The 27,134-nt window shown below is 42.3% G+C and overlaps 1 protein-coding gene across 1 annotated transcript in view; it reads right to left on the reverse strand.

Moving 5' to 3' along the window:
• Positions 1-27,134, reverse strand: part of DHX36 (DEAH-box helicase 36) — a 195,585-nt gene that overhangs the window by 23,724 nt on the left and 144,727 nt on the right. The window lies entirely within an intron of this gene.

The following is a 27,134-nucleotide window of genomic DNA, read 5'->3' on the forward strand; positions in this document are numbered from 1 at the left end:
CTGCCCCCTACTAGATCCGGTCCCGGATCAGGGGCGCCCCGTCATGCTGTCTTGGTAGCAGCAGCAGGCTTCTTGGGTTGTTTACCCTTGTTCCAAGCCTGATTGGGTCTCCAGGTGGCCTTGGCTTGAGAATAATTCCCTTCCTGTTTAGTGGAAGAGGGGACCCCCTTGAAGTTTCGAAAGGAACGAAAATTACTCTGTCGTCCCCTTTGCTTAGATGTTTTATCTTGAGGGAGGAGGTGACCCTTACCTCCCGTAATGTCAGAAATGATCTCTTTCAAGTCAGGCCCGAACAGGGTCTTTCCCTTGAAAGGAATAGCCAAGAGCTTGGATTTAGAGGACACATCCGCAGACCAAGATTTTAACCATAAGGCTCTTCGTGCTAAGATGGAGAATCCTGAACTCTTAGCCGCCAATTTGGTGATCTGAAAAGAGGCATCGGTAATAAAACAATTAGCCAGCTTAAGGGCCTTAATTCTATCCTGTATTTCTTCCAAAGAAGTCTCAGTCCTAAGAGACTCTTCTAGGGCGTCAAACCAAAAAGCAGCCGCAGTCGTGACTGTTACAATGCAGGCCGTCGGTTGCAATAGAAACCCTTGATGAATATATAGTTTTTTGAGAAGACCCTCCAACTTCTTATCCATGGGGTCTTTAAAAGCACAACTGTCCTCGATAGGGATAGTCGTACGCTTAGCCAGGGTAGAGATAGCTCCCTCCACCTTAGGGATCGTCTGCCAAGAATCCCGAACGGTGTCAGCAATAGGGTACATTTTCTTAAAAATAGGGGAAGGGGAGAATGGGATACCCGGTCTTTCCCATTCCCCAGCAATAATTTCCGAAATTCTCTTAGGAACCGGAAAAACGTCAGAATAAGAAGGAACCTCCAAATATCTGTCCATCTTACTCAATTTCTCTGGAGGGACCACAATAAAGTTACAGTCGTCCAGAGTCACTAAAACCTCTCGTAGCAACAGGCGGAGGTGTTCAAGCTTAAATCTGAAGGACATCACGACCGAATCTGTCTGGGGCAATGCACTTCCTGAGTCAGACAGTTCCCCCTCAGACAGAGCCTCCATATCCCCCAATTCAGAGCCCTGGGAGGGTACATCGGAGATCGCCATCAAAGCATCAGAAATCGCAGGGACCACATGGGCCTCTTTCCTACTGCGTTTGCCTTGTAACACTGGCAACTTAGATAAAACTTCTGAAAGAGTGGATGACATAACTGCAGCCATATCCTGCAGAGTGAATGAAGCAGACGCTGTTGAAGAACACGTTGTCGCCTGAGCGGGCATTAAAGGCTGTGACGCTTGGGGAGAAAGTTGCAGCATACCCTGAATCTCATCAGTCTGAGAACATTCCTTAGATATATCTTTATTAAAGAAAATCTACTCTTTACACTGTAAAGCCCTCTCAATACATCAGGGACAAAGCGTAACAGGGGGTTCCACAATGGCATCTAAACACATAGGACATGTACTTTGTTCAATGTCATCCATGATAACAGAAGCAAAGGCAAGCTTGGTCAAGTCACTGATAACATATTGATAAAATCAGTCCAATGAACTTACAATAAAAAATGGTGTACTGTGTCTTTAATAACAAACAACCTTCTGTATTAAAGCTCTATATAGAAATAGGCAGAGAGTAAGTTGCTGTTTAATATATACCCCACACTCCCTGCACGTGAGCCTTAGAAAAAATAACACACTGGTATCCCAGAAAAAAAGCAGTCACCTCACCACAGCTACACTGCGGCTCCTACCTGCCTCCACGTGACCAATATTATCTCCTCTAGAACGGCGCACCTAAGATCGCTTGTAAGAAGCTGCCAACCAGAACTCAATCGAAGAGTAACTGCGCGGTTAACTTGCGAACACTGAGCCCCGCTCTTCGTGGGCTGAAAACCCCCGGCAAAACAAGTAAAGTACCGCCATTAACCGGAGTCCAGTAAAACAACTTCCCCAACTCCAGCACTACCCCCAGCGTCAGCCATCTCAATGAGCAATAAAAATAAATAGAGAAATGCCCGTTACAGTTCAGATAAAATGTATACCAACATAAATATCCCAGCACTTCTAGGCTAAGTTCTGAAATGCCAGAATGTCTGGAGAAAATAAGCAATATGTCAGTTCTCATTCACAAAATTAATGAGAACCTACATACTGTCAAAGGGAAGCCTTTAGGCCCATAGCCCATAATAGAAAAAGGCAGAGTACAGTCAGTTCTGAGATATGCTGCAGAGCCCCAGAAATAAAAGACTGCACTTACCTCCATGATGAGGAACAGCATGAGAATCTCACATTGTCAAGAGGTCCACTGTTCCTCCTGAGGTCCTGTGAAGACAGAAGGGTCTTAGTTAAATTTCAGCACAATTATGGGAGGCACAGTGAGGCTAAAACCCCACCAGTTCCCATAGCCTTAAAGGCTATAACTCCAGAGGCTGCCCCATAGTAAAAAGTACATTTATGCTTACCTGATAAATTGATTTCTTCTACGATACGACGAATCCAGGGATTTCATCCTTACTTGTGGGATTTATCCTCCTGCTAACAGGAAGTGGCAAAGAGCACCACAGCAGAGCTGTATATATATATATATATAGCTCCTCCCTTCACTTCACCTCCAGTCATCAAAAGTATCAAATTTGTAAAATGTGGAAAAAGTGTGAAGAGACGACCAAGTCGCAGCCTTGCAAATCTGTTCGACAGAGGCATCGTTTTTAAATGCCCATGAGGAAGTCACAGCCCTAGTAGAATGAGCCGTAATTCTTTCAGGAGGCTGCTGTCCAGCAGTCTCATACACCAGGCGGATGATACTCTTCAGCCAAAAAGAAAGAAAGGTAGCCGCAGCTTTCTGACCCCTACGTTTTCCAGAATAAACAATGAATAATGAAGACGATTGACGGAAATCCTTAGTCGTCTGCAAGTATAACTTCAAAGCACGGATCACGTCCAGGTTATGCAATTTACGCTCCTTCTTAGAAGAAGGATTAGGACATAATGAAGGAACAACGATTTCCTGATTAATATTCTTATTAGAAACAACCTTAGGAAGAAACCCAGGTTTGGTACGTAAAACCACCTTATCAGAATGGAAAATAAGATAAGGCGAATCACATTGTAACGCTGAAAGCTCAGAAACTCTACGAGCAGAAGAAATAGCAACCAAAAACAAAACTTTCCAAGATAACAGATTAATATCTATGGAATGCATAGGTTCAAACGGAACCCCTTGAAGAACATTAAGAACTAAATTCAGACTCCAGGGTGGAGCAATTGGTTTAAACACAGGCTTAATTCTGGTTAAAGCCTGACAAAAAGACTGAACGTCTGGAACATCTGCCAAACGTTTGTGTAGTAAAATTGACAAAGCAGAGATCTGTCCCTTTAAGGAACTCGCCGATAACCCTTTCTCCAATCCTTCTTGGAAAAAAGACAGAATCTTGGGAATCCTAACCTTACTCCATGAGTAACCCTTGGATTCACACCAAAAAGATATTTACGCCATATCTTATGATAGATCTTTCTAGTGACAGGCTTACGTGCCTGAATCAAAGTATCGCTGACCGCATCAGAGAATCCCCGCTTAGATAGAATTAAGCGTTCAATCTCCAAGCAGTCAGCTGCAGATAAATTAGATTTGGATGTTGGAATGGACCTTGAATGAGAAGGTCCTGTCTCACTGGGAGTTTCCACGCAGGCGCTATTAGAATTACCGAAGCCCTCTCCTGTTTGATCCGAGCAATCACCCGGGGAAGGATAGGAAACGGTGGAAACACATAAGCTAGGTTGAACGACCAAGGCACTGCCAAGGCATCTACTAGTTCGGCCTGAGGATCCCTCGACCTGGATCCGTATCTTGGGAGCTTGGCATTCTGTCGAGATGCCATCAGATCCAATTCCGGTCTGTCCCATCGGAGAATCAGTGAGGCAAAAACCTCCGGATGAAGTTCCCACTCTCCCCGGATGAAAAGCCTGTCGGCTTAAAAAGTCCGCTTCCCAGTTGTCCACTCCTTGCTGACAGATAACAAGAGTGGGCCTCCGCCCATCAAATTATCTTGGATACTTCTGTCATCGCTAAGGAACTCCTCGTTCCTCCCTGATGATTGATGTAAGCCACAGTCGTGATGTTGTCCGACTGGAACCTGAGGAATTTGACCGAAGCCAACTGAGGCCACGCCTGAAGCGCATTGAATATTGCTCTCAATTCCAGAATATTGACTGGAAGTAGAGACTCCACCTGAGTCCAGACACCCTGAGCCTTCAGGGAATTCCAGACTGCACCCCAGCCTAGTAGACTGGCGACCGTTGTCACTATCACCCACGAGGGTCTGCGGAAACACGTCCCTTGGGACAGATGATCCGGCGACAACCACCAAAGAAGAGAATCTCTGGTCTCCTGATCTAGATCTATCGGAGGAGATAAATTTGCATAGTCCCCATTCCACTGACCGAGCATGCACAGTTGCAGTAGTCTGAGATGAAACCGAGCAAACGGAACGATGTCCATTGCCGCCACCATTAATCCAATTACCTCCATACACTGAGCCAGTGATGGCTGAGGATTGGACTGAAGGACTCGGTATGAATTTAGAATCTTTGACTTTCTGACCTCCGTCAGAAATATCTTCATGTCTATAGAATCTATCGGAGTTCCCAAGAAGGGAACCCTTGTCTGTGGAATTAGTGAGCTCTTTTCTAGATTCACCTTTCACCCGTGAGTTCTCAGAAAGGACACCACTGTGTCTGTATGAGACTTTGTCAGATGATAAGTTGACGACTGAATCAAAATATCGTCCAGATAAGGCGCTACTGCTATGCCCCGCAGCCTGAGAACCGCCAGAAGGGATCCTAGAACCTTTGTGAAGATCCTGGGTGCTGTGGCCAACCCGAAGGGAAGAGCCACAAACTGAAAATGTTTGTCCAGGAAGGCAAACCTTAGGAACTGATGATGATCCTTGTGGATAGGAATATGAAGGTATGCATCTTTCAAGTCCACGGTAGTCATATATTGACCCTCCTGGATCATTGGTAAAATTGTTCGGATGGTCTCCATCTTGAAAGATGGGACTCTGAGAAACTTGTTTAGACTCTTTAAATCTAAAATAGGTCTGACCGTTCCCTCTTTTTTGGGAACCACAAAAAAGGTTTGAGTAAAACCCCTGTCCTTGTTCTAGTCTTGAAACGGGACAAAATACTCCCATAAGTAGAGAGATCTTTTACACAACGTAAGAAGGCCTCTCTTTTTATCTGGTTTACAGATAATCGTGAAAGAAGAAATCTCCCTCTTGGGAGAAAATTTTTGAATTCTAGTTGATACCCGTGGGTCACGATTTCCAGTGCTCAGGGATCCTGAACATCTCTTGCCCAAGCCTGAGCAAAGAAAAAAAGTATGCCCCCTACTAGATCCGGTCCCGGATCGGGGGCTGCCCCTTCCTTCATGCTGTCTTCATAGCAGCAGCGGGCTTCTTGGGTTGTTTACCCTTGTTCCAAGCCCGGTTGGGTCTCCAGACGGACTTGGCCTGAGCAAAATTCCCTTCCTGCTTTGTGGAGGAAGAAGAGGGTACTCCTTTAAAGTTCCGAAAGGAACGAAAATTACTTTGTTTACCCCTCATCTTAACAGACTTATCCTGAGGTAGAGCGTGACCTTTACCTCCCGTAATGTCAGAGATGATTTCCTTCAACTCAGGCCCGAAAAGGGTCTTGTCCTTGAAAGGAATAGCCAAAAGCTTTGACTTAGATGACACATCAGCAGACCACGATTTTAACCATAACGCTCTACGCGCTAAAAAGGCAAATCCTGCATTTTTAGCCGCCAACTTAGCAATTTGAAAGGCGGCATCTGTGATAAAAGAATTAGCTAGCTTGAGCGCCCTAATTCTATCTAAAATATCCTCTAAAGGAGTCTCAACTTTAAGAAACTCTTCTAAGGCATCAAACCAGAAAGCCGCTGCAGTAGTAACTGGAACAATGCAGGCTGTTGGTTGTAAAAGGAAACCCTGATGAATAAATAATTTCTTTAGAAGACCCTCTAATTTCTTATCCATGGGATCTTTGAAAGCACAACTGTTCTCAATAGGAATAGTTGTACGCATAGCCAGGGTAGATATAGCTCCCTCCACCTTAGGGACAGATTGCCAAGAGTCCCGAATGGTGTCTGATATGGGATACATCTTCTTAAAATTAGGAGGTGGAGAGAACGGTATACCCGGTCTGTCCCACTCCTTCTTTATAATCTCCGAGATTCTCTTGGGAACCGGAAAAACATCAGTGTAAGCTGGAACTTCCAGATATTTGTCCATTTTACACAATTTCTCTGGTGGTACCATAATACTGTCACAGTCATCCAAAGTCGCTAAAACCTCCCTAAGCAACAGGCGGATGTTTTCCAGCTTAAATTTAAAGGACATGATGTCCGAATCTGTCTGAGGTAACACACTTCCCGATTCCGAAAGTTCTCCCTCAGACAAAAGTTCCCTGACCCCCAGCTCAGATCCCTGTGAGGGTACATCGGAAATAGCCAACAAAGCAACAGAGGACTCAGTATTTACATTGACTCCTGTCCTACTGCGTTTACCCTGTAACACTGGCAACTTAGATAATACCTCTGTAAGGGTAGTTGACATAACTGCAGTCATATCCTGTAAAGTAAAAGAAGTAGACGCTGTTGAGGAACTCGGCGTCGTTTGGATGGGCGTTAAAGGTTGTGACACTAGGGGAGAATTAGGTGGCATAACCTGATTCTCTTCAGACTGAGAATCATCCTTAGGCACAGTAAATATGTAGGAGCGCTTGCAAAACCCCTTAGTGGGGTTCCTAGCTAAAGGTGGGGTCAGCGGGATAACCAATAACAACTAAGTAATGATAAAGACTAAGTAATAATTAGGAGTGTATAGTATATAAAAAGTATTTATTCTAGATCCTAGACATATATATTGTTTTTATATCTCTTATCCGTATACTATAAGTAATTAAACATGAATATCCTAAACATCCTCAACATAAATTGACAAATACTGTACAAACGGCTAAAAAAGGAGATAAAATATAATGTATAATGTGTGACCGGGAATCCTTCCGGGTCCCTCAGTAATATTAAAAACGTAGTATATGTCCTATGCAGACTTTAATATGCCATAGGATGTATATCAACTGAATGATAAAGTTAAAATACAGAGCCTTGTAAATAGTAGCCTGAATACAATATGGTGGTGCTGTGCGCAATACCTTAGACAGTGTCCTCAAAATCAACTAAGAGTGTCCTAAAAAACAACTGAATTGCGTAAAGATACAACTGAATTGCATAAAAATACAACCAATATGGGTTGCAAATGTGATACAAATATGAATATAAATATAAAAATGTAAAATTATAATTAGTCCAGTGATAAAAGTCCAAAGTCAGTGCTTAATCCAAAAGATAGTGTATTTGTAAATCCAAAAAAAAAAAAATCAACAATGTAAAAATACAATTTAAAAATACGTGAGAACAGTGTTGCAAAAAAACAAAAAAAAAACAATTGAAAATATAATTTGCTAGTGAAAAAAGGTGATTAAAAGATGTGATATTTAAACAATCTTCTTAGAATGTGATGCTTGTATAAGTTCTTCTATAAGCGTTTCTAATCCAAGTGATATAATCCCATAAAATAAGTTGTCTTCAGTATCCTATATAGGAAAAATAAACAAACATAGTGCAATACTGCTACTACAATTGAGCTAAAATAGGTATTGAACTCACCAAACTTAAAACCTGAGCCGTATATAAGTAGTCTACACGTTTCGATCCTTAGGGATCTTTCTCAAGACTGATAACGGCTAATAGATGTCCTACCTTAAATAGAATATTTCTTCCAATCAGTGGCTCTCAAAAAATCCGCACCGAAAATACTAGCGCCAAAACTATTCAAATGAAACACGGATATGTAAAATAGAGTTTGTTCTATGCTCCGTATATAGTAATGTGTCTTTGTATATATCAAGTCTTATTTAGCTGACAGCCCGCTCCCGAGTGAAATCTGCCGTTGACGAAGCGAAACCGGAAGTGACGTAGTAACATGTTACTTTACTTCCGGAGTTGCACTTTCATTCCTTGGCGGTAGTCCTCTGTTCGGCACATTGTGCCAAAATACAAACATAGAGCGGCTGAGTGAACACAGGGCAGCTGTTAGACATATATATATGTATCTGAGACCCAGGTTTTAAAATGTGAATTCAATACCTTTACATAGATAGTGTCTAAAGGTTACAATGAAATGTTTGTGGTATTTATAAAACCCCTGAACTTGTTTGGTATAAAAAAAGTTTAACATAACTATACTAAGATATTGTTTACGTGTTACTTATTCCTGAGTATAATATTACTAGGATTGTGATTTGGTGTTCACAATGAGAAGCATATATGTCTAACAGCTGCCCTGTGTTCACTCAGCCGCTCTATGTTTGTATTTCGGCACAATGTGCCGAACAGAGGACTACCGCCAAAGAATGAAAGCGCAACTCCGGAAGTAAAGTAACATGTTACTACATCACTTCCGGTTTCGCTTCGTCAACGGCAGATTTCACTCGGGAGCGGGCTGTCAGCTAAATAAGACTTGATATATATGAAGACACATTACTATATACGGAGCATAGAACAAACTCTATTTTACATATCCGGGTTTCATTTGAATAGTTTTGGTGCCAGTATTTTTGGCGCGGATCTTTTGAGAGCCACTGATTGGAAGAAATATTCTATTTAAGGTAGGACATCTATTAGCCGTTATCAGTCTTGAGAAAGATCCCTAAGGATCGAAACGCGTAGACTACTGATATACGGCTCAGGTTTTAAGTTGGGTGAGTTCAATACATATTTTAGCTCAATTGTAGTAGCAGTATTGCACTATGTTTGTTTATTTTTCCTATATAAGATACTGAAGACAATTTATTTTATGGGATTATATCACTTGGATTAGAAACATTTACAGAAGAATTTATACAAGCATCACATTCTAAGAAGATTGTTTAAATATCACATCTTTTAAGCATCACATTTGAGGATATATATATTTTTTCTTTTTTGGGATATCATTTGGAAATATCACTACTTATTATTATTTTTTCTAAGTTTATTTTCGGAATTATAAGGTCCAAGTCAAACTTTTTTGAGATAACATTCACATTTTTTAGGTGTACACCTTTTTTTCACTAGCAAATTATATTTCAGTTGTTTTTTTTTTGCAACACTGTTCTCACGTATTTTTACATTGTATTTTTACATTGTTGATTTTTGGATATACAAATACATTATCTTTTGGATTAAGCACTGACTGTGGACTTTTATCACTGGACTAATTGGACTTATTTTTCATATATTTGGACTAATCAACACTAATTTTATAATTTTACATTTTTATAATTATATTCGTATTTGTATCACATTTGCAACCCCGATTGGTTGTATTTTTACGCAATTCAGTTGTATCTTTACGCAATTCAGTTGTTTTTTAGGACACTCTTAGTTGATTTTGAGGACACTGTCTAAGGTATTGCGCACAGCACCACCGTATTGTATTCAGGCCACCATTTACAAGGCTCTGTATTTTAACTTTATCATTCAGTTGATATACATCCTATGGCATATTAAAGTCTGCATAGGACATATACTACGTTTTTAATATTACTGAGGGACCCGGAAGGATTCCCGGTCACACATTATATTTTATCTCCTTTTTTTAGCTGTTTGTAAGATATTTGTCAATTTATGTTGAGGATGTTTAGGATATTCATGTTAGGACTTTAATTACTTATACATTGTTTTTATATCTCTTATTCGTATACTATATGTCTAGGATCTAGAATAAATACTTTTTATATACTATACACTCCTAATTATTACTTAGTCTTTATCATTACTTAGTTGTTATTGGTTATCCCGCTGACCCCAACTTTAGCTAGGAACCCCACTAAGGGGTTTTGCAAGAGCTCCTATATAGCTATTTACGGATTTATATTTGAGATCTGGTTGAGAGATCTTGCAACTAGGAGCTTGTTTGGTAGCATTTTTGGCGCTGGTGATATTCTTCTTCATCCTTAGGCACACTTTCTTTACATAAAATATGCTTTTTACATTGTAAGGCCCTTTCAGTACAAGAGGTACACAAAGTAAGGGGGGTTCCACAATGGCCTCTAAACACATAGAACAATAAGTTTCCTCAGTGTCAAACATGTTAATCAGACTCAGAATCAAAGAATTCTTAGAAAAAAATGTACTGCGCCTTTAAATAATAAAAGTGCAACAATTTTACTGTACTGCACCAAAACGAGTTTTTAGCACTAAAAAAAATTACACAGTGTAGTTTAAATTTGCCAAAAATTATTGCAGCACCTGATAAACAGCTAAATCATTTTTGAAACAGCCTTTTATTCAGAAAATAACTTTAAAAAAACGATAACAGCCCCTGCAGAGCTGTGGCACCTACCTGCCCCCTGGGTACACAAGATTGACTCAATAACGATCCGGTGACTGATATTCAACCTTAGGTCTCACCGGAGCAAGTGCCTGCTGCCTTCTTAGAATGAAGAAACTGCGCGTCTGAGTGCGCGAAATAGGCCCCGTCCATCATGGACGTCGCATCTACAGTCTGCCTAACCACATGGGAAGCGGTTTGAAAATAAGCCATGTGGTTTCTGTACCCCTAAAAAGCATATTACATATTTCTGCAGCCCTACTGACCCCTATTAAATATATAAGAGTCAAGCGGCCTCTCCCAGTGTCAAGCCCCAATATAGCTATACAAAAATGTTGTAGCAATACACATAACACACAGGGATTTCAGTAACACCCTCAGTCATATAGGTCTACTGCTTACCCCTTCCCTTACAGGGAAAAATGTCAGTTAGCTCTGATATAACAAGTCTCCTAAGAATTAAAAGACTGAACATACCTCAATGCTACTTGTAGCATGACACCGTTCTCCACACTGAAGATTTCTCTTGCTTTACCTTCAGAAGCTTTTGGGAACCAGAATGGATCTTAGTAACGTCTGCTAAGATCATCAACCTCAGGGCAGAAAAATTTCTTCTTCTCCATTTCTCCCTAAGGAAAATAGTACTCACTGGTACCATTTTAAAATAAAAAAACTTCTTGATTGAAGAATCTAAAACTAACACCTCACTTTACCTCTTCCTATTACTAACACAGGCAAAGAGAATGACTGGAGGTGGAGGGAAGGGAGGAGCTATATATACAGCTCTGCTGTGGTGTTCTTTGCCACTTCCTGTTAGCAGGAGGATAAATCCCACAAGTAAGGATGAAATCCGTGGACTTGTCTTATGTTGTAGAAGAAATAGTACACTTTGGCACCATTTAAAAATAAAAAATTCTTGATTGAAGAATCTAAACTAACACCTCACTTTACCTCTTCCTTTCACTAACACAGGCAAAGAGATTGACTGGGTTGGTAGGGAAGGGAGGAGCTATTTATGCAGCTCTGCTGTGGAGCTCTTTGCCTTCTCCTGCTGACCAGGAGGCAATATCCCACAAGTAAGGATGAAATCCGTGGACTCACCGTATCTTGTAAAATAAATATATTTTTTCTTAACCTCCATGGTACTGACAGGACATCTATCATTTCCGCCTGAGGATCCCTCGACCTCGACCCGTACCTGGGTAGCTTGGTATTGAGGCAGGATGCCATGAAATCTCCAGTGTCCCCCACTCGCTGCATATCTCTGCAAACACCTCGGGTGGAGAGACCATTCCCCTGGGTGAAAGTATTGCCTGCTGAGGACGTCCGCTTCTCAGTTGTCCACACCCGGAATGTGAATCACTGACAGTGTACAGCCCCTGATGGTTGATGCAGGCAACCGAGGCTATATTGTCTGATTGGAATCTGATAACGGGGACGAACCCAGAAGGAGCCAAGCCTTCAAGTCCACAGACCTTGTGCCTTCTTGGAACCCCAAACGGCTCCCCAGCCAGAAAGGCTTGCGTCCGAAGTCACAATCTCCCAGGACGGTCTCAAGAAGCACGTGTCTTTTGACAGATGATCTGGACAGAGCCACTAAGAGAGCGAGTCTCTCAACAGGTTGTCCAGCACGATCTGTTGAGACAGATCTGAATGGTCGTTGTTCCATTGTCTTAGCATGCATAGTTGTAAGGGTCTAAGATGGAATCTGGTAAAAGGAATGATGTCCATACAGGACACCATGAGTCCAATCATCTCCATACACTGAGCCACTGAGGGTCTCAAGGAGGCCTGGAGGGCAATACACGCAGAAGTTTGCTTGCAATGTCTCTGATCTGTGAGGAATATTCTCATGGATATGGAGTCTATTATTGTCCCCAGAATATTCACCCTTGTACTTGGAGTTAGAGAACTCTTTTCCAAGTTTATCTTCTATCCAATTTGATCAAAGAAGATTGGGAAGGGACTCCGAATGTTTTTCCACTAGACGGGTCTATTGTGGTCATAAACTGTCCTTCCTGAACCAGAGGAAGGATTGACCGTATTGTCTCCATCTTCAAAGAGGGAACACTCAGAAACTTGTTTAGGCACTTTAGGTCCAGAATTGGACGAAAAGTTCCATCCTTCTTTGTAACCACGTAAAGTGTTGAATAAAACCCCAAACCTCTTTCTGCTGTAGGTACCAGGACAATTACTCCTAGAGAGGAGAGATCCCGTACACAAACTAAGAAGGTAGTCCTCTTTTGTGGTCTTGAAGACAGACTGGAGAGACAGAATCTGCCCCAGGGCAGATGAGACTTGAATCCTATCCTGTATCCTTGAGATACAACCTCCAGGACCCAAGGATCCTGTACATCCTGGAACCAAGCATCTGAAAATAAGAGACAGTCTGCCCCCTTCTCAATCTGATCCCGGATCGGTTGCCGCCCTTCATGCCGATTTGTTCTCGGCAGGCTTCTTAGTCTGTTTGGACTTATTCCAGGACTGAGCCGGCATCCAAGTACTCTTGGGCTGCTCAGACTTGGAGGTGGATTGCTGTCATTGTGATTTATCAGAACGAAAATTAGACAATTGCCGTCCCTTAGGCCTATTTTTCTTGTCCTACGGTAGGAAGGCACCTTTCCCTCCGGTAACCGTAGAAATAATTTAATCCAGCCCTGGACCAAATAAAATATTCCCCTTGAAAGGAAGAGAAAGGAGTCTGGATTTAGAAGTTATATCTGCAGACCAAGACTTCAAGCAGAGAGCCCGGTGGTCTAGGACTGCAAAGCCAAAAGCCTTTGCATTTATACAAATAATCTGCATATTCACGTCACAGATAAAGGAGTTAGCAATTCTCAGAGCCTTAATTCTCTCCTGAAAATGCTTGAGGGGAGTCTCCACCTCAATGAGCTCAGACAGAGTGTCGCACCAGTAGGTAGCCGCTCCAGCAACCGTGGCCACAGCTGCTGCCGGTTGAAATAAAAACCCTGAATGTTGAAACATCTTCCTCAGAAAGGTTTCCATTTTCTTATCCATAGGCTCTCTAAAAGAAGAACTATCCTTTATAGGGATAAGTAGTACGCTTAGCCAGCATAGAAATAGCGCCATCCACCTTAGGGATGCAACCCCACAAGTCTAATTGAGAGTCAGGACCCGGGAATCATTTTTTAAAAAGTAGACGAGGGGGAAAAAGAAGTTCCTATTCTTTCCCATTCGTTACTAATAATGTTCTCCATCTTAACTGGCACAGAAAAAGTCAGAGGGACCTTCCTGTCTTCATAAACCTTGTCTAGTTTAGGGATCTTAGGTTTCTCAGGGAGAGTAGCCTGAAGGAGATATTAACCCTTGATGCTATTGAGGCATAAAGAAGCCACACTGTGACCCTGTATTAGCAAAAGAGTATAAATAAAACAATCTTACCTCCATGCTGTGGAACAGGCACAGCCTCTCAAGTGTGACAGTCTTGCAGTGACGCCTCTGACATGACTTCAGTGTGTAACAGCAAGCAGTGAAACTCGTCAACACTGATTGCCCGGGAGCTGTTAGGCTGCAGTCTGAATGGGTTCGCAGAAAAACTTTCCCTGCATCTCCAGACTCTAACTTTCATCAAACCTCTCACTGATGTTATCTCCTCACACTCCCGCTTACAGGACTTCTCCAGAATAGCTCCCATCTTGTAGAACTCTCTGCCTCGCTCCACAAGATTCTACCCTAGTTTTTTTTTTGCATACAACCTACACTAACCTTTCCTCTCCTCCATTGCTATCCCCTTAGCATGTAAGCCTAAGAGCATTGCTGTTTGTAGATCACCTTCTTTAGAGCAGGCTACAACAGTGCGACTCTTGGCAGGGCCCTCTACCCGTCTGATCCCTATAAATGTTTCCTTGTATTCGCCTATGTTTATAGCGCTGCAATATCTATTGGCGCTCTACAAATAACCTATAATAATAATAAAAAAGTGAGAGATGACATGATTACTTAAAACTCCAGTCCTTTCTTGAAGGTAACATACCCATTACAGGACTATCCAAATATTCTGACACTTCTCTGCAACCTCCTACAGTGATGAAAAGCAAAGCATGACTGGGGGTATAGGGAAAGTGGGAGGGATATTTAAGAAGCCTTTGGCTGGGGTGTCTTTGCCTCCTCCTAGTGGCCAGGTGTTGTATTTGCGAACAGTAAGGAATGAAGTCGTGGACTCTCCCTGCCTTATGGAAGGAAGAAAACATTTTACAGACAAATACAGGGAAAATTAAAGGGCCCTATTACCGTGGGAACTTACAATCTAGATGGGTAGGAGGATGGGAAAAAGGAGGTGGGGAATGCAAAGGTGAGAATGATATTAGTGAGGTGATAGATGAGGGCAACTGCTAGGTAAGTAAATTTGTTACTGAGTCGGGTGATAAGCTTCCCTGAACAAAAAGGTCTTTAGAGAGCGTTTAAAGGAGGACAAGTTAGGGGAAAGTCTGACAGCTTGAGGAAGCGCATTCCAGAGGGTAGGTGCTGCACGAGAGAAGTCTTGTAGTCTAGCATGGGAAGAGGTGATGGTAGAGGATGCAAGGAGCAGGTCATTGTTGGATCTTAGGGGGCGGGCTAGAGTATATTTGTTTATGAGTGAGGACAGGTAGTGTGGGATAGCATTGGTGAGGGCTTTGTAGGTGAGACTAAGTGAATTGCTGTGAATGGGGAGCCAGTGAAGGGATTAACAGAGAGGTGCAGCAGAAAAAGAGCGTCAAGATAGGTGGATTAGCCTGGCAGAGGCATTTAGGATAAATTGAAGGGGAGAGAGGAAGGAGAGAGGGAGGGCAGTTAGTAGGTTATTACAGTAGTCAAGTCACAAAATTACCAGGGAGTGGATTAGCTGTTAAGTAGTTTCAGCGCTCAGAAACTGACAAATTTTGGAGATATTGCATAGGTGGTTGCAGCAGGATGAAGAGAGCAATTGGATGTGGGGAATGAAGGACAGGTTTGAGTCAAGTGTGACTCCAAGGCAGGAGACTTGAGGTGATGGGGAGATATTGGTGCCGCCAACAGTGATAGAAAAATTAGAAACTGGAGTAGAGTTAGAGGTGGGGATTAGAAGTAGTTCGGTCTTGGACATGTTTATTTTTAGGTGGTGAGAGGCCATCCAGGAGGAAATGCTAGATAAGCAGTCACTGATGCGATAATTGACAGAAGGAGAGAGTGCAGGGGTGGATAGGTAAATCTGGGTATCATCAGCATAGAAGTGATAGTTGAAGTCATAGCTGTTGATAAGTTTACCCAGTGAAGAAGTGTAAACAGAGAAGAGTAGAGGACCCGGGACAGAGGTACTCCAACAGAGGCAATAGAGAGGAGGAGTCACCAGCAGAAGAGACGGTTCTGTTAGAGAGATAAGAGTGAATCCAGGAGAGGACAGTGTCACAGAACTCAAGAGAGCTGAGAGTTCTTAGGAGGAGGGGATGGTCAACAGTGTCAAAGGCAGCAGAGAGGTCAAGTAAGATGGAGTAGAGAGTAGTAGCCATTGTTTTTAGCAGAAAGGAGATTGTTAGTAAGCTTGGTGAGGGCAGTGTCAGTTGAGTGTTGGGGACGGAAACCAGATTGCAGAGGGTCGAGCAATGAGTTGGAGGACAGAAAGTGGGTTAGGCAATCGAAATATGAAATTTATGCTTACCTGATAAATTTGTTTCTTTTACAAGATACGATGAGTCCACGGATTTCATTCTTACTTGTGGGATATCGCCTCCTGGTCAGCAGGAGGAGGCAAAGAGCACCACAGCAGAGCTGTATATATAGCTACTCCCTTCCCTCCCACTCCAGTCATTCGACCGAAGTTAGGAAGAGAAAGGAAAAGCCAAGGTACAGAGGTGACTGAAGTTTAACAAAATTAAAGACCTGTCTTAGAAAAAAAACAGGGTGGGCCGTGGACTCATCGTATCGTAAAAGAAACAAATTTATCAGGTAAGCATAAATTTAATTTTCTTTTACAAGATACGAGTCCACGGATTTCATCCTTACTTGTGGGATACAATACCAAAGCTATAGTACATGGATGAAAAGGGAGGGAAAAGACAGGGAACCTAAACAGAAGGCACCACTGCTTGAAGAACTTTCCTCCCAAAAACAGCCTCAGACGAGGCAAAAGTATCGAATTTGTAAAATTTGGAAAAAGTGTGAAAAGAAGACCAAGTTGCAGCTTTGGAAATCTGTTCGACAGAAGCATCATTTTTGAATGCCCATGAGGAAGCCACAGCCCTAGTAGAATGAGCCGTAATTTGTTCAGGAGGCTGCTGTCCAGCAGTCTCATATGCAAACCGGATGATACTCTTCAGCCAAAATGAAAGAGAGGTAGCCGTAGCCTTCTGACCCCTACGCTTCCCAGAAAACACAATTAACAGGGAAGACGATTGACGAAAATCCTTAGTGGCCTGTAAGTAAAACTTTAAAGCACGGACCACGTCCAAATTATGTAACAGCCCCTCCTTCTTAGAAGAAGGGTTAGGACACAAGGAAGGAACAACAATTTCCTGATTAATATTTTTTATTAGAAACAACCTTAGGAATAAAACCAGGTTTGGTACGTAACACCACCTTATCAGAATGGAAAATAAGATAAGGAGAATCACATTGTAATACAGAAAGCTCAGAAACTCTGCGAGCAGAAAAAATAGCAACCAAAAATAAAACCTTCCAAGATAACAACTTAAGATCTATGGAATGCATAGGTTCAAACGGAACCCCTTGAAGAACATTAAGAACTAAATTCAAACTCCAAGGAGGAGCAATTGGTCTAAACACAGGCCTTATTCTAGCCTAACAAAAGATTGAACATCTGGAACATCTGCTAGACGCTTGTGTAGCAAAATAGACAAAGTAGAAATCTGTCCCTTTAAGGAACTTGCTGACAATCCTTTCTCCAATCCTTCTTGGAGAAAAGACAAAATCCTGGGAATCCTAACCCTACTCCATGAGTAGCCCTTGGATTCGCACCAATAAAGACATTTACGCCATATCTTATGGTAAATCTTTCTAGTAACAGGCTTACTTGCCTGAATCAAGGTATCTATGACCGAATCAGAGAACCCTCGCTTAGATAAAATCAAGCGTTCAATCTCCAAGAAGTTAGCTGCAGAGAAACTAGATTCGGATGATGGAAGGGTCCCTGAATGAGAAGGTCTTTCCGCAACGGAAGCCTCCAAGGTGGCTGAGATGACATGTCCACCAGATCAGCATACCAAGTCCTGCGAGGCCACGCAGGCGCGGTTAGGATCACTGATGCCCTCTCCTATTTGACTTGAGCAATCACCCGGGAAGGAGAGCAAATGGACGGAACACATAAGCTAGGCTGAAAGACCAAGGAACTGCCAAGGCATCTATCAGCTCAGCCTGGGGATCCCTGGACCTGTATCTCGGAAGCTTGGCATTCTGATGAGATGCCATAAGATCCAACTCCGGCCTGCCCCACTTTAGAATCAGGTTGGCAAATACCTCCAGATGGAGTTCCCATTCCCCCGGATACAAAGTCTGTCTGCTCAGAAAATCCGCTTCCCAGCTTTCCACTCCTGGGATGTAGATTGCCGACAGATAACAAGAGAGCCTCTGCCCACTGAATTATATTGGCTACTTCTGTCATTGCTATGGAACTCCTTGTTCCTCCCTGATGATTGATGTAGGCTACAGTCGTGATGTTGTCCGACTGGAATCTGATGAATTTGGCCGAAGCCAACTGAGGCCAAGCCTGAAGCGCATTGAATATTGCTCTCAACTCCAGGATATTGATAGGAATTAGAGACGCCGATCGAGTCCACAAACCCTGAGCCCTCAGGGAGTTCCAGACTGCTCCCAAACCTATCAGGCTGGCGTCCGTTGTCACTATCACCCATGAGTGTCTGCGGAAGCATGTCCCTTGGGACAGATGATCCGGCGACAACCACCATAGAAGAGAGTCCCTTGTCTCCTTATCTAGATCTATTTGAGGAGACAAATTTGCATAATCTCCATTCCATTGTCTGAGCATGCTCATTTGTAGAGGTCTGAGATGAAAACGAGCAAACGGAATGATGTCCATTGCCGCTACCATCAATCTAATTGCCTCCATGCACTGAGCCACTGATGGCCGAGGATTGGACTGAAGGATTTGGCAGGTATTCAGAATCTTTAACTTTCTGTCGTCCGTCAAAAAGATCTTCATGGACAGAGAGTCGATTAGAGTTCCCAGGAAAGGAACCCTGGTCTGTGGAACCAACAAACTCTTTTCTAGATTTACTTTCCACCCGTGAGTCCTTAGAAAGGACGGAACAATGTCGATATGAGACTTTGTTAGCTGATAAGACGACGCCTGGATCAGAATATCGTCCAGATAAGGCGCCACTGCAATGACCCGTGGCCTGAGAAGCGCCAGCAGAGACCCCAGAACCTTTGTGAAAATTCTGGGCGCCGTGGCCAGACCGAAAGGAAGAGCCACAAACTGAAAATGTCCAGAAAGGCAAAACGGAGGAACTTGTGATGATCTTTGTGGATAGGAACATGAAGATTTGCATCCTTTAGATCCACGGTAGTCATAAATTGACACTCCTGGATAAATGGAAGAATGGTACGAATAGTTTCCATCTTGAAAGATGGAACCTTGAGAAACTTGTTTAGACTTTTGAGATCTAAAAGGGGTCGGAACGTTCACTCCTTATTGGGAACTACAAACAGATTTGAATAAAACCCCTGTCCCTGTTCCTGTGTAGGAACGGGACATATTACTCCCATGGAAAAGAGGTCTACTACACAACGTAAGAACGCCTCTCTTTATCTGGTCTACAGATAATCGAGAAAGAAGAAATCTTCCTCTGTGGGGAGAATTTCTGAACTCCAGCTGATACCCCTGAGACACAATTTCTAGTGTCCAGGGATCCTGAACATCTCTTATCCAAGCCTGGACAAAGAGAGAAAGTCTGCCCCCTACTAGATCCGGTCCCGGATCGGGGGCCGACCATTCATGCTGACTTGGTAGTAGCGGCTGGTTTCTTGGATTGTTTACCTTTGTTCCAACACGGGTTGGGTCTCCAAGTCGACTTGGTTTGGGAATAATTCCCTTCCTGTTTAGCAGAAGAGGGAACTCCCTTGAAATTTCGAAAGGAACAAAAATTACTCTGTCGCACTCTCTGTTTAGACTTTTTATCCTGATGGAGGAGATGACCCTTACCTCCCGTTAAGTCAGAAATAATTTCCTTCAAGTCAGGCCCGAACAGGGTCTTCCCCTTGCAAGGAATAGCCAAAAGCTTAGACTTGGATGACACATCCGCAGACCAAGACTTCAACCATAAAGCCCTGCGTGCTAAGATGGCAAAGCCTGAACTCTTAGCCGCCAATTTAGTGATCTGCAGAGTAGCATCCGTAATAAACAAATTAGCTAACTTAAGAGCTTTAATCCGATCCTGTATCTCTTCCAGAGGAGTCTCCATCTTAAGAGACTCTTCCAGAGTATCGAACCAATAAGCGGCCGCTGTGGTAACTGTAACAATACAGGCCGCCGGTTGCAAAAGGAATCCCTGGTGAACATACATCTTCTTAAGGAGACCCTCCAACTTCTTATCCACGGGGTCCTTAAAAGCACAACTATCCTCAATAGGGATAGTAGTCCGTTTGGCCAGGGAAGATATGGCTCCCTCAACCTTGTGAACCGTCTGCCAAGAATCCCTAATAGCGTCAGCTATAGGGTACATTTTCTTAAAAATAGGAGAAGGGGAGAATGGAATACCTGGCCTCTCCCATTCTTTAGCAAGGATCTCCGAAGTTCTCTTAGGAGCTGGAAAAACATCAGAGTAAGAAGGAACTTCCAAATATTTGGCCAACTTACTCAATTTTTCTGGAGGGACCACTATTGAGTCACAATCATCCAGAGTAACCAACACCTCCCTTAGTAATAGGCGAAGGTGTTCAAGCTTAAACCTGAAAGATACTTCAGAGTCAGTCATGGGCAAGGCGCTCCCAGAATCAGAGAGTTCACCCTCTGACAGGACCTCCGTGCCATTCCGTTCACTGCGGGCGGGGACGTCCTCAATCGCCATCAGAGAATCAGAGGCTGAATTGACCACACAATGGTCTCTTCTTGAAGGCTTGCCGTGCGATATATTTGGAAAATTAGATAACGCATCAGAAAGAGTAGAAGACATCACTGCAGCAATGTCTTTTAATGTAAATGCGGCAGGAACTGGCAAAATACCTGGCACCGCTTGAGCGTGAGTTAAAGGCTGTGACTCTTGGGGAGAAAGCTGCGGCATCCTCTGCATCTCATCTGTAGACTCTTGAGAAGCATCCGCTTTAGGCAATGATGTATCAAAAAAAACATAATTTATGTAAGAACTTACCTGATAAATTCATTTCTTTCATATTAACAAGAGTCCATGAGCTAGTGACGTATGGGATATACATTCCTACCAGGAGGGGCAAAGTTTCCCAAACCTTAAAATGCCTATAAATACACCCCTCACCACACCCACAAATCAGTTTAACGAATAGCCAAGAAGTGGGGTGATAAGAAAAAAAGTGCGAAGCATATAAAATAAGGAATTGGAATAATTGTGCTTTATACAAAAAAATCATAACCACCACAAAAAAGGGTGGGCCTCATGGACTCTTGTTAATATGAAAGAAATGAATTTATCAGGTAAGTTCTTACATAAATTATGTTTTCTTTCATGTAATTAACAAGAGTCCATGAGCTAGTGACGTATGGGATAATGACTACCCAAGATGTGGATCTTTCCACACAAGAGTCACTAGAGAGGGAGGGATAAAATAAAGACAGCCAATTCCTGCTGAAAATAATCCACACCCAAAATAAAGTTTAACGAAAAACATAAGCAGAAGATTCAAACTGAAACCGCTGCCTGAAGAACTTTTCTACCAAAAACTGCTTCAGAAGAAGAAAATACATCAAAATGGTAGAATTTAGTAAAAGTATGCAAAGAGGACCAAGTTGCTGCTTTGCAGATCTGGTCAACCGAAGCTTCATTCCTAAACGCCCAGGAAGTAGATACTGACCTAGTAGAATGAGCTGTAATTCTCTGAGGCGGAATTTTACCCGACTCAACATAGGCAAGATGAATTAAAGATTTCAACCAAGATGCCAAAGAAATGGCAGAAGCTTTCTGGCCTTTCCTAGAACCGGAAAAGATAACAAATAGACTAGAAGTCTTACGGAAAGATTTCGTAGCTTCAACATAATATTTCAAAGCTCTAACAACATCTAAAGAATGCAACGATTTCTCCTTAGAATTCTTAGGATTAGGACATAATGAAGGAACCACAATTTCTCTACTAATGTTGTTGGAATTCACAACTTTAGGTAAAAATTCAAAAGAAGTTCGCAACACCGCCTTATCCTGATGAAAAATCAGAAAAGGAGACTCACAAGAAAGAGCAGATAATTCAGAAACTCTTCTAGCAGAAGAGATGGCCAAAAGGAACAAAACTTTCCAAGAAAGTAATTTAATGTCCAATGAATGCATAGGTTCAAACGGAGGAGCTTGAAGAGCTCCCAGAACCAAATTCAAACTCCAAGGAGGAGAAATTGACTTAATGACAGGTTTTATACGAACCAAAGCTTGTACAAAACAATAAATATCAGGAAGAATAGCAATTTTTCTATGAAAAAGAACAGAAAGAGCGGAGATTTGTCCTTTCAAAGAACTTGCGGACAAACCCTTATCTAAACCATCCTGAAGAAACTGTAAAATTCTCGGTATTCTAAAAGAATGCCAAGAAAAATGATGAGAAAGACACCAAGAAATATAAGTCTTCCAGACTCTATAATATATCTCTCGAGATACAGATTTACGAGCCTGTAACATAGTATTAATCACGGAGTCAGAGAAACCTCTTTGACCAAGAATCAAGCGTTCAATCTCCATACCTTTAAATTTAAGGATTTCAGATCCGGATGGAAAAAAGGACCTTGCGACAGAAGGTCTGGTCTTAACGGAAGAGTCCATGGTTGGCAAGATGCCATCCGGACAAGATCCGCATACCAAAACCTGTGAGGCTATGCCGGAGCTATTAGCAGAACAAACGAGCATTCCCTCAGAATCTTGGAGATTACTCTTGGAAGAAGAACTAGAGGCGGAAAGATATAGGCAGGATGATACTTCCAAGGAAGTGATAATGCATCCACTGCCTCCGCCTGAGGATCCCGGGATCTGGACAGATACCTGGGAAGTTTCTTGTTTAGATGAGAGGCCATCAGATCTATCTCTGGGAGCCCCCACATTTGAACAATCTGAAGAAATACCTCTGGGTGAAGAGACCATTCGCCCGGATGCAACGTTTGGCGACTGAGATAATCCGCTTCCCAATTGTCTACACCTGGGATATGAACCGCAGAGATTAGACAGGAGCTGGATTCCGCCCAAACCAAAATTCGAGATACTTCTTTCATAGCCAGAGGACTGATTGATGATTGATGTATGCCACAGTTGTGACATTGTCTGTCTGAAAACAAATGAACGATTCTCTCTTCAGAAGAGGCCAAAACTGAAGAGCTCTGAAAATTGCACGGAGTTCCAATAATAGAATCCAACTGAGAACCAAATAATTTGTTTCCCTGGAAAGAAATGGAAAGTAGAGTTGATTTAGAAGCCATATCAGCATTCCTAGTCTTAAGCCATAAAGCTCTTCTGGCTAAGATAGCCAGAGACATAAACCTAACATCAACTCTAATAATATCAAAAATGGCATCACAGATAAAATTATTAGCATGCTGGAGAAGAATAATAATATCATGAGAATCACGATTTGTTACTTGTTGCGCTAGAGTTTCCAACCAAAAAGTTGAAGCTGCAGCAACATCAGCCAATGATATAGCAGGTCTAAGAAGATTACCTGAACACAGATAAGCTTTTCTTAGAAAAGATTCAATTTTTCTATCTAAAGGATCCTTAAACGAGGTACCATCTGACGTAGGAATGGTAGTACGTTTAGCAAGGGTAGAAATAGCCCCATCAACTTTAGGGATTTTGTCCCAAAATTCTAACCTGTCAGGCGGAACAGGATATAATTGCTTAAAACGTTTAGAAGGAGTAAATGAATTACCCAATTTATCCCATTCTTTGGAAATTACTGCAGAAATAGCATTAGGAACAGGAAAAACTTCTGGAATAACCGCAGGAGCTTTAAAAACCTTATCCAAACGTATAGAATTAGTATCAAGAGGACTAGAATCCTCTATTTCTAAAGCAATTAGTACTTCTTTAAGTAAAGAGCGAATAAATTCCATCTTAAATAAATATGAAGATTTATCAGCATCAATCTCTGAGATAGAATCCTCTGAACCAGAAGAGTCCAAAGAATCAGAATGATGGTGTTCATTTAAAAATTCATCTGTAGAGAGAGAAGATTTAAAAGACTTTTTACGTTTACTAGAAGGAGAAATAACAGACAAAGCCTTCTTTATGGATTCAGAAACAAAATCTCTTATGTTATCAGGAACATTCTGCACCTTAGATGTTGAGGGAACTGCAACAGGCAACGGTACATTACTAAAGGAAATATTATCTGCTTTAACAAGTTTGTCATGACAATTATTACAAACAACAGCTGGAGGAATAGCTACCAAAAGTTTACAGCAGATACACTTAGCTTTGGTAGATCCAGCAGGCAGTGATTTTCCTGTAGTATCTTCTGGCTCAGATGCAACGTGAGACATCTTGCAATATGTAAGAGAAAAAACAACATATAAAGCAAAATAGATCAAATTCCTTATAAGACAGTTTCAGGAATGGGAAAGAATGCCAAATATCAAGCTTCTAGCAACCAGAAGCAAATGAAAAATGAGACTGAAATAATGTGGAGACAAAAGCGACGCCCATATTTTTTAGCGCCAAATAAGACGCCCACATTATTTGGCGCCTAAATGCTTTTGGCGCCAAAAATGACGCCACATCCGGAACGCCGACATTTTTGGCGCAAAATAACGTCAAAAAATGACGCAACTTCCGGCGACACGTATGACGCCGGAAACGGAAAATAATTTTTGCGCCAAAAAAGTCCGCGCCAAGAATGACGCAATAAAATGAAGCATTTTCAGCCCCCGCGAGCCTAACAGCCCACAGGGAAAAAAGTCAAATTTTTGAGGTAAGAAAAATATGATAATTCAATGCATAAACCCAAATATGAAACTGACTGTCTGAAAATAAGGAAAGTTGAACATTCTGAGTCAAGGCAAATAAATGTTTGAATACATATATTTAGAACTTTATAAATAAAGTGCCCAACCATAGCTTAGAGTGTCACAGAAAATAAGACTTACTTACCCCAGGACACTCATCTACATGTTTGTAGAAAGCCAAACCAGTACTGAAACGAGAATCAGTAGAGGTAATGGTAAATATAAGAGTATATCGTCGATCTGAAAAGGGAGGTAAGAGATGAATCTCTACGACCGATAACAGAGAACCTTATGAAATAGACCCCGTAGAAGGAGATCACTGCATTCAATAGGCAATACTCTCTTCACATCCCTCTGACATTCCCTGCACGCTGAGAGGAAAACCGGGCTCCAACTTGCTGCGGAGCGCATATCAACGTAGAATCTAGCACAAACTTACTTCACCACCTCCCTTGGAGGCAAAGTTTGTAAAACTGATTTGTGGGTGTGGTGAGGGGTGTATTTATAGGCATTTTAAGGTTTGGGAAACTTTGCCCCTCCTGGTAGGAATGTATATCCCATACGTCACTAGCTCATGGACTCTTGTTAATTACATGAAAGAAAATATGGTCTTTATAGTGTAAAGCCCTCTGAACACATGAAGGGCAAAAAGGAACAGGAGGTTCCACAGAGGAATTCAAACACATAGAACATGGAACAGTTTGAATTACATCTGAATCCATTATTTGACAGAAAAATATAAACAACAACTTGTCTCTTTAAAATAAAAAACATTTTTAACTGAAAGAGAAAAACTAACTGTCAGTATCCAGATACACTGGATGGAACTTACCGACACAATGAAAGTAGGGAAAATGCTTGTTAACTAGCAAAGGCAATAATTTTGAAAAACTTCAGACACCCATGAAAAACACTGGAGAGAGCTGCTGAGGCGCCTACCTGCCCCCTCGATCGACCAACAGTGAAATCCGCCTCAGGTCCGGATCAGCACTACGACGCTGCAGACCGCTTGCTTCTAAACCATGCGGTTGCAGCGTTTCACTAACAGCACGTAACATCAACCGGGACTTCCGGGAAGTGAGTGCTGCGCGGCATAACTACAGCCCCAGCGCGCCAAGGAAGTCCCGCCTATCGTGGGCGTGATCTAAGCCCATAGAAAACTACGATACGGCCATATTGTCAGACCGGGCAAGAAAGTAAATGAAGCCCACGCGGTCGTGACGTCTCCGCAATCGGAAACACAGTAATGAGCCCTAGAATGTGAACTTGATGGCTCCGGCAATAAAAAAAAGGCACATAAAATCCCCAGTGTCAGCAAAAAAAAAACCCTTGAAGCATACACATCAATAACCATGAGCCCTATAAGCGTGTCATCTTTAAGTAACACGCAGCTTTAGGGAGAGTAACATATCAGTGTGGGTGCTACCTAACCCTAAGAGAACCCACACTCTGTAGACAAGGAGCCCTGTGAGAGCCCATGATCTGTCCAGCAGAACAAAAACGTACAGCCATATCTGAGATTTTTTGCACTCAGAAAAATAAAGTCTGCACTTACCTTAATGCTGAGTAACAGCATGAAAACGTCCCACAGTGTCAAGAGGTCTTCTCCCTCCAGCAGCTCTGTGGACACAGAAGGGCCTTAGTTACTATATGCTAAGACCATAATCCATAAGGGCAGCACAAGTATGGGAGGCGCAGTGAGGCTAAAACCCCACCAGTTCCCACTGCTCTAAAACCACCTGTAGCTCTACTCTAGAGGCTGACAAGGAATACAGCTACACCCTATAGTAAAATAGTACACTTTGGCACCATTTTAAAAATAATAAACTCTTGATTGAAGAATCTAAACTAACACCTCACTTTACCTCTTCCTATCACTAACACAGGCAAAGAGAATGACTGGAGTGGGAGGGAAGGGAGGAGCTATATATATATATATATATATACAGCTCTGCTGTGGTGCTCTTTGCCTCCTCCTGCTGACCAGGAGGCGATATCCCACAAGTAAGGATGAAATCCATGGACTCATCGTATCTTGTAAAAGAAACTAGTTTTTCAAGGATTTTTTCAGCTAGCGGGAGCAGTGATATGGGGCGGTAGTTTGCAGGAGAGTTAGGGTCAAGGGAGGGTTTTTTGAGGATGACAGTGACATTTGCATGTTTGAAGGAGGCAGGGAATGAAGTGGGCAGGTAGTGAGGTATGAGGAAGACAACAGGGAACCCACTTCACTCTCAGTGGTTGGGAGGAGGGTGCAGAGAGTGGCAGAGGGGGTGACTGGGAGCAAAGTTGGGAGATTACAGGCTTGTGTTGGGATGTTGCTTCGGATGGCAAGTGTTTTATTGAAAAAGTAGTCAGTCAGTGGTGGTGCAGGTGGGTAGAGGAGAGAGTTGAAAATGAAAATAAAACTTCAAGTTGAAAATAAAATTTAATTTTATACATTTGCAAGAGCACTAGATGGCAGCACTATTTCCCGCCATGTAGTGCTCCAGATCATGGGATCAAAGCAAATTTGTTAATAGAAGTAAATGAGGAACTTTTTTAACATTGTATGCTCTGTCTGAATCCCAA

Source organism: Bombina bombina, chromosome 4 (genome assembly GCF_027579735.1).
Source record: "Bombina bombina isolate aBomBom1 chromosome 4, aBomBom1.pri, whole genome shotgun sequence".
Classification (NCBI taxonomy): Eukaryota; Metazoa; Chordata; class Amphibia; order Anura; family Bombinatoridae; genus Bombina; species Bombina bombina.